This window comes from Pelodiscus sinensis, chromosome 11, assembly GCF_049634645.1.
Source record: "Pelodiscus sinensis isolate JC-2024 chromosome 11, ASM4963464v1, whole genome shotgun sequence".
In the NCBI taxonomy this organism is placed as follows: Eukaryota; Metazoa; Chordata; order Testudines; family Trionychidae; genus Pelodiscus; species Pelodiscus sinensis.
This window is the reverse complement of record NC_134721.1, coordinates 14,985,893-14,992,680: the sequence shown is the minus strand read 5'-3', so window position 1 is coordinate 14,992,680 and position 6,788 is coordinate 14,985,893. Positions and strand designations below refer to the sequence as shown.

Genomic DNA, 6,788 nt, shown 5'->3' with positions numbered 1-6,788 from the left:
ATTTCTCACTTTCTCTGCTATAACTTTTAATTGTCACTTTGTGCCAGCATTCTTTAATCCTGTAGAGCATTTGGGGATGCAGTTTGTATGAAAGACAAAAATCATTGTGGTGCATAGTATCATATTGCTCTACTCCACATTATTGATAGACCCACCATAGTAGGGTATATAGTTAAATCAATATAGGTAGAACTACAAACATTTCACTGATTAAGAAAGCTCTTCATTCTGTGGTTATAGGCACAGTTCCTTTTTTTTTTTTTTTTTTGCACCCTCGTCTACTTAGTCATCTGTCATCATTGCTAACGTACCTCTCAGAGTTGCATTTAAACACAGAGCAGAGTTATAAAAGAAACATAGAGAAAGCTTCCCAGAAGGCAGTTTATAGAAACAGAGCAAAGAGACTGAAGTGAACCCTTGGGATTCTGCGGGGAACCTCAAGGTACATTTTTGGAGGAGTGCAAGAGTATCCCTTTTACAGATCCCCTTGTCTTCTCTGCACTGGTAAATGAGCATCTGGAATCTGCTTCCAGTCAGTAAACTCCTAGACAATGGTCTAGACTGCAGATGTGCTAATAAGTAAGAAAAACCATAATTTTTAACAGATGTTCTCTGCAACCTTGGCTTTTTTCCTTTTTTTTTTTTTAAAAGATGGAAGGTAGTATTTATCATCTTCTACAGTATTTACTTTATACCATACACAATCAAAATGTATTTACCTGTTATTTCACTGTGAATATTTATCGTGGTTATTAGTGAATAGGCACTTAATGCTATTGTAGATATCTAATCAGTTTGTCTAATTATTTTAAATGATATTTTGTTTGATTAGGGAGACAAGAGGGGTGAGATAATATCTTTTATTGGACCAACTTCTGTCTGAGAGTGAGACAAGTTTGGAGGTACACAGAGGTCTTCCTCAAGTTTGGGAAAGGGACAACCAGGGTTACAGCAAAATGCAAGGAGGAAAGGCTTGCTTAGCATAAATAGCACATAGTATAAAGGACCATTCAAAATCGAGTGGCCCGCTAACACCAATTTTACCTCACCCACCTTGTCTCTGAAATATTCTGGGATCAACATTGCTACAACTACATGGCATACATTTTTGTTCGATTGCATTTTATGTAATTTAATGTACGACCCTGCCAGTAGGTGATGAAGTTCAATAGGAAATATATCTAAAAAGTTAGTAATCATGTGAGTATGGAAATGACTCCTTACAAGTTTTAATTTGTCTGTAGTGGGACAATGGAAAAATGAAGTATGAAATAAGAAAAGAAATGAGGAAGGAAAAGATTTGGAGCTAAAACAACATGGATTCAAGGAGAAAACAACATAAGATTCAGTCAAGGTAAACAGATCTGGATTATTTATCATATTTTTCTCCAACTGTTCAAATAGGGAAATAGAGATTCCAGGAATCTTAGGGCATGTCTACACTTAAAATGCTGCTCGTGACAACTGCATCAGTATCACTGGGTCACTAATAAAAACACCATAAGATGATGGGAGAACACTCTCCTGTCAGTTTAGTTAATCCATCTCTGGGAGAGGGGGTAGCTATGTCAATGGGATATATCACTCTCTATACCAGTGCTTTGGTTGGTGTAACTACCTGCACAGGGGTTTGGCTTATTCATTTTCCTGAACAATGTAATTATATACCATAATAATTCTGTAGTGCAGACCAGGGCTTAGTGTCCTTCGGTCCTAGGGAAAGTACCTGGTGGAAGAATAATGGAATGACTTCAAATGACTTCAGTAGGTTTTGGATCAAGCTTGAATCCATTACAAATGGTATACACAGGGATTACTCACAAACAAAACAGCAGCCACACTGCACCATCCCATAAAGAACCTTTATTTTAAAGAGGGGATGTGTAGACACACATTTACATGATGTTCAAGGAGGATCTGGAAAGAAAAGAAAATCACTAAGAAAGTTGCCAGTTGACACAAAAATTGGGGGAAATGGAAAATAACAGAGCACGGATCTGCGATTCAGTGTGATTTGGATCGTTTGATGAACAAGGCACAAACAAACAATATACATTTTAGTACAGTGAATGTCAATCAGTACACCTGGGAACAAAGAATGTAGACTGCAGTTACAGGATTGGGTGGGGATTCTCTCTTGGGAAGCAGCAACTCTGAAAAAGATTTAGGGGTCATGGTGGATAAGTAGCTGAACATGAGTTCCCCAATCGCTTGACTCCAAGATAAAAATTTACAAACATGAGTGTTAGGCATCTGAATCCATCTTTTGGCTACTATATAGATGGTTTGATTTGCAGGACTCCTGAATGCTAGCAGCCTCCATCCAAGTCAGCCTTCTGAAATTACTGGTCAGTATAGGGTGCGTCTACACTGCACCATAGCTCGAAATAAGATACACAATTTGGTCTATGCAAATTGCATCTCTTATTTTAATCGTATTTCAAAATAGCTTATTTCATAATTTGACGTTGTCTGCATAGTGCCAGATTTGAAATAATCCGCTATTCTGAAACATCCCTTACTTCTCGTGGAATGAGGTTTTACAGGGATGTCAGAATAGCAAGTCCGTTATATTTCTAAACAACGGGCTTGCTGTTAAGACATGGGCTAGCTATTTCAGGATACTCCTGTATCCCAAAATAGCATTTCAAAGTAGATATAGCCAATAAGAAGTGGGTCTCTAGAACATCTGAAAAGCTGGGGATTTTAGAAAGCTAATTTTAGGCACTTAAGTTTGAAAAAAAGGTTCCCCTATTTTGTGCTCTCCATTTACTCAGAGAAATTGTATAATGCTCTCTTTAAAACATTATCTCAGGATACTGCTGTACTGATATGCAATAATAAAGCACTTCTCATAGATAATAAGTGTAATCATAAGTGGAAATCCAGTTCAATACTCTGATTACATTGGTTTAAATAATACCTGAACTAAACAGTAAGTACTGTTGTTTTGCCCGTGTAAGGCTCAGACCTCCCTTTGTTAGGATTTATGTGTGTTTTAATACTTCTGTAGTCCAGTTTTTCAGTAACTGGAATGTATTTTAGCAGAACAATGATCTGGCCAGTGTCTGTAGATTTTTTGTACCTTTAGTTTATTGGAAAACTAAAACTAACAGTCTTTATGTGGATCTGCAAACAGAATTTAAAAAAAGGGCTATAGGGAATGTAAAAGGTTAAGCATTAGTCTTACTTACTAGTTAACCGGACCCTGCCCAAACCCTGCCAGTCAACTAGCCAGGCCAGCCCAGAGCTGGTCCTGGATGCACTGGGCTGCTGGCCAGCCAGAGGGACCCAAGTTGCGACAGGCCTGGCATCCACACAGCCCACCTGAGTGCAGCAGACCACAGGCAGGGACCTGCCTGCAATGGGCAAGTCAGACTGAAGAGGCCCTGGCAGGCAGATAGGACCCTGGCCATGACCATGCCAGAGTGGCTCATGAAATAGCCTCAACCATGCGTGGCCAGCAAGATCCCAGCTCCCCTGTATTCCATAGCCCTGACTGCCTTGCCCCAGCTCACTGGATCAACCTCAGTTAATGGTTAACTGGGTAAAAGACATAATTGTAATTGTTTAACTGGTTAACTGTTTTAACCAATAGTTAAATCCCTAAAATGTTATATTTCATATTTTCGAAAAACACATTTGGTCTTCTCTTACACAGACATTTTTTTTTTGGTATGATTTCTATCTCATTGCATACAGACTACCCAATTAGCCCGTCATAAGATGGGATTTTCAGGTCTTTCCTCCATGTCAGTCTTCTCTCCTGAGCCTCTGGCCTCTCTCTCTCTCTCCTCCTCCTACTGCCTCCCCCTCCCTCTCTCTCAGCTCTCCTCACCTCCTGCCCCTCTCTCTGTTTCTCTCTTTCTCTTCTTCTCCTACTCCTGCCTCTCACTCGGGGGACAACGGAGCCCAAATGGCTTTTTGGGCTCCATGCTCCTCATACTGCATGGGGAGCATGGAGCCCAAACGGTCGCTTGTGCCACTTGTTCCCATGTGGCGGCCTGGCAGAGCAGCGCAGAAGTCAGCCAAGCTCCATGGTGGGAGGCGAAGGAGGGTGGGGTGGTGATGTTCACGACCAGGGGGCGGGGCCTGAAGCCGCTGTCATGCCGCACATCACCGCCCCGCCCCCCTTTTCCTCCCGCCGTGGCGCTCGGCTGACTTCTGCGCCGCTCAGCTGGGCTGCCACGGGGGAGCAAGCGGCCGTTTGGGCTCCACACTCCCCATGCAGCACGGGCCACCCAGAGGGAACAGCCAGCATTTCAGCAACAGCACTGTCCAGAGGGAACAGCCAGCATTTCATGCAACAGCGCCCCCCAGAGGGAACAGCCAGCACTTCGGCGTTACAGACTCACAGACACTGGGCCACTATATATATGATTAGGCAACAATTAAATAACCCATTTTAGGGCATGTCTGCACTACAATCTTAAATCAACCTATGTTCCATCAATTTATAGCTGCCACAGTAATTGCAGCCAATGGTGAATTCCACAGAAAGTGTGGCTTTTCAGGACCTATAATGCCTTTGAGGTTAGTGATCTTGGAGACATTGTGCAAGCATGTGGATTGCATGGCATGATTCTTTGCAATTCTCATAGATTGCAGAAGAGCATCATGTGTTAAGCCAAATCTGCTTCCAATTTCAAGTAATCTCTCATGTCAGTTTAACAGAAACAAAATGGCTGCTCTTATACCTGCTAATAAACGCAAACATGAAAGTTCCTGGGATATAGCTCATAGGACTAGCCTGCTAGCTTGTTTTATTATAGCCTCTCTTTATTTACTGGTTTGCTGTTTGATTACTTATAACGCAGTTCTCATTTATTGAACCCTTTCATTATACATCACTTCATTATGTCTGGCTGCAATGCAAGGAACCTATAGGCTTGTGTCCTGTAGGATTAGCTGAAGACAGCACACGTATGATTAGTAGTTTTCTGACCTTCATTATGAATAAATGGCCTATTGGTTATTCTTTAGATTTTAGGGAACTGACTGTGTTTACCAAAGAACCCTAGACCTATTGGTAACCACAAGGTACACCGCAAGAATATAGAAGTAATTGTTTATGTCAAAGGTAACAGGTTTGAGAATGAAATAATTAGCTTTAATATGTATGGATCTGTTATTAATATGAATGAATATGTTAGCCTATAGAGTATGTGCACTCTCAAAATAATGTAGCTGAGGAAATTAGATTTGGGCATGAAAGGCTGGGCCCTGACCTGCATATTCAGAATGGTACCACAACCCTCTAAAAGGGCAGACCACCATGTGGGAGTAGCTTTTCCATAGCTTTTTGTTTTCTTTAGCTTTTGGATTTCTTGGCTGTTCTGCATTTGACCCTTCCACTTCATTATTCACCCATCAATCTGAGCATTAAAGAACTTGGATCAAAAGACACCAGGGATGAGGTTGGCCCTTTGTGTCTTCCCACCAGTTCCCCAAGGAAGAGTGTGAGTATGTTAATCTAGGTAGCTTTTGCAAGGGATGATACCTCAAGGATCCCCAGGATTGTATCATTTCTTTTTTATTCTGTGCTTTGCAGGTTTGCTAACTTTTCCACTTATTTTAATACACAAGTCTCTAACCCTGTATTCTGTGCTCAGCATGAGTGTTCTTGACATATTCTCCAAGGGTGCATATACACAGCAAGGCTTAACTTGAAGTAAATTATGCAAATTGAGCTACATCAATTGCGTAGCTTATTTCAAAAATAGCTTATTTTGAAATCGGAAGCATCTACATTGCACTTATTTTGAAATAGAGCGCTCTTCCTCCAACATCCCTTATTCATCATAAAATGACTGATACAGGAGTCGGAGTAAGAAGTCCTCCAGCTTGACAGTAGTTTTACACTATTTCGAAATAACTGCCTGCTGTGTGGACACGGACTGAGTTATTTCAAAATAGTTCTAGTTATTTCAAAATAGCGTTGCAGTGTAGATGTACCCCAAGGGTCCTTGCAAGACTATGTGCAGTCTCATTCGCTTCTGATCAGATCAATTGTGGAGCCTGTAGCCCAGATCATACAATATAATATTAACCCCTAAAAAAATCAGGCAACAAGAAGGTAGGATTTGAATTCTGCTCCTGATGCAAGGTATATCCAACATTTAAGGTAAACCATAAACAAGCTTGAAAGTAATTTCTAACGAGTGATCATTTTATAACAGCAGAGCCTTTACTTTTAGGCTGTGTCTAGACTGGCAAGTTTTTCCACAAAATCATCTGCTTTTGCGGAAAAACTTGCCTGCTGTCTACACTGGCCACTTGAATTTCCGGAAAAGCACTGACGATCTCATGTAAGATCGTCAGTGCTTTTGCGGAAATACTATGCTGCTCCCGTTCGGGCAAAAGACTTTTTCCGAAAGACTTTTGTGCAAAAGGGCCAGTGTAGACAGCATAGTACTGTTTTCCGCAAAAAAGCCCCGATTGCGAAAATGGCGATCGGGGCTTTTTTGCAGAAAACCGCGTCTAGATTTGCCATGGACGCTTTTCCGCAAAAAGTGCTTTTGCGGAAAAGCATCCTGCCAATCTAGACGTGCTTTTCCAAAAATGCTTTTAATGGAAAAGTTTTCCGTTAAAAGCATTTTCGGAAAATCATGCCAGTGTAGACGTAGCCTTACAGTTCTAATTCTGGGGAGATTGTAGACAACAGGTCTCACACCACAACTTTGGTTCTGCCCAGGGATACCAGGATTCCATCATTGCCTTTACCCAAATCCCCCCACCCTCCTGCACATCCAGCAATCACAGTGTTGACAGGGAGTATGTTGGTAAAA

At 41.3% G+C, this 6,788-nt stretch overlaps 1 protein-coding gene across 5 annotated transcripts in view; it reads left to right on the top strand.

Moving 5' to 3' along the window:
- Positions 1–303: 303 nt before the first annotated feature.
- The window catches only part of IL5RA (interleukin 5 receptor subunit alpha), a 33,690-nt gene continuing 27,205 nt past the window's right edge, over positions 304–6,788 (top strand). For 2 of the 5 annotated variants that reach the window (XM_075938693.1, XM_075938689.1), the window contains exons 1-3: positions 304–579; positions 1,245–1,354; positions 5,316–5,459. The gene's annotated coding sequence lies outside the window, so the exon portion shown is untranslated. The remainder of the gene's footprint in view (positions 580–1,244; positions 1,355–5,315; positions 5,460–6,788) is intronic. The other 3 variants (XM_075938691.1, XM_075938692.1, XM_075938690.1) reach the window with 3 other exon arrangements.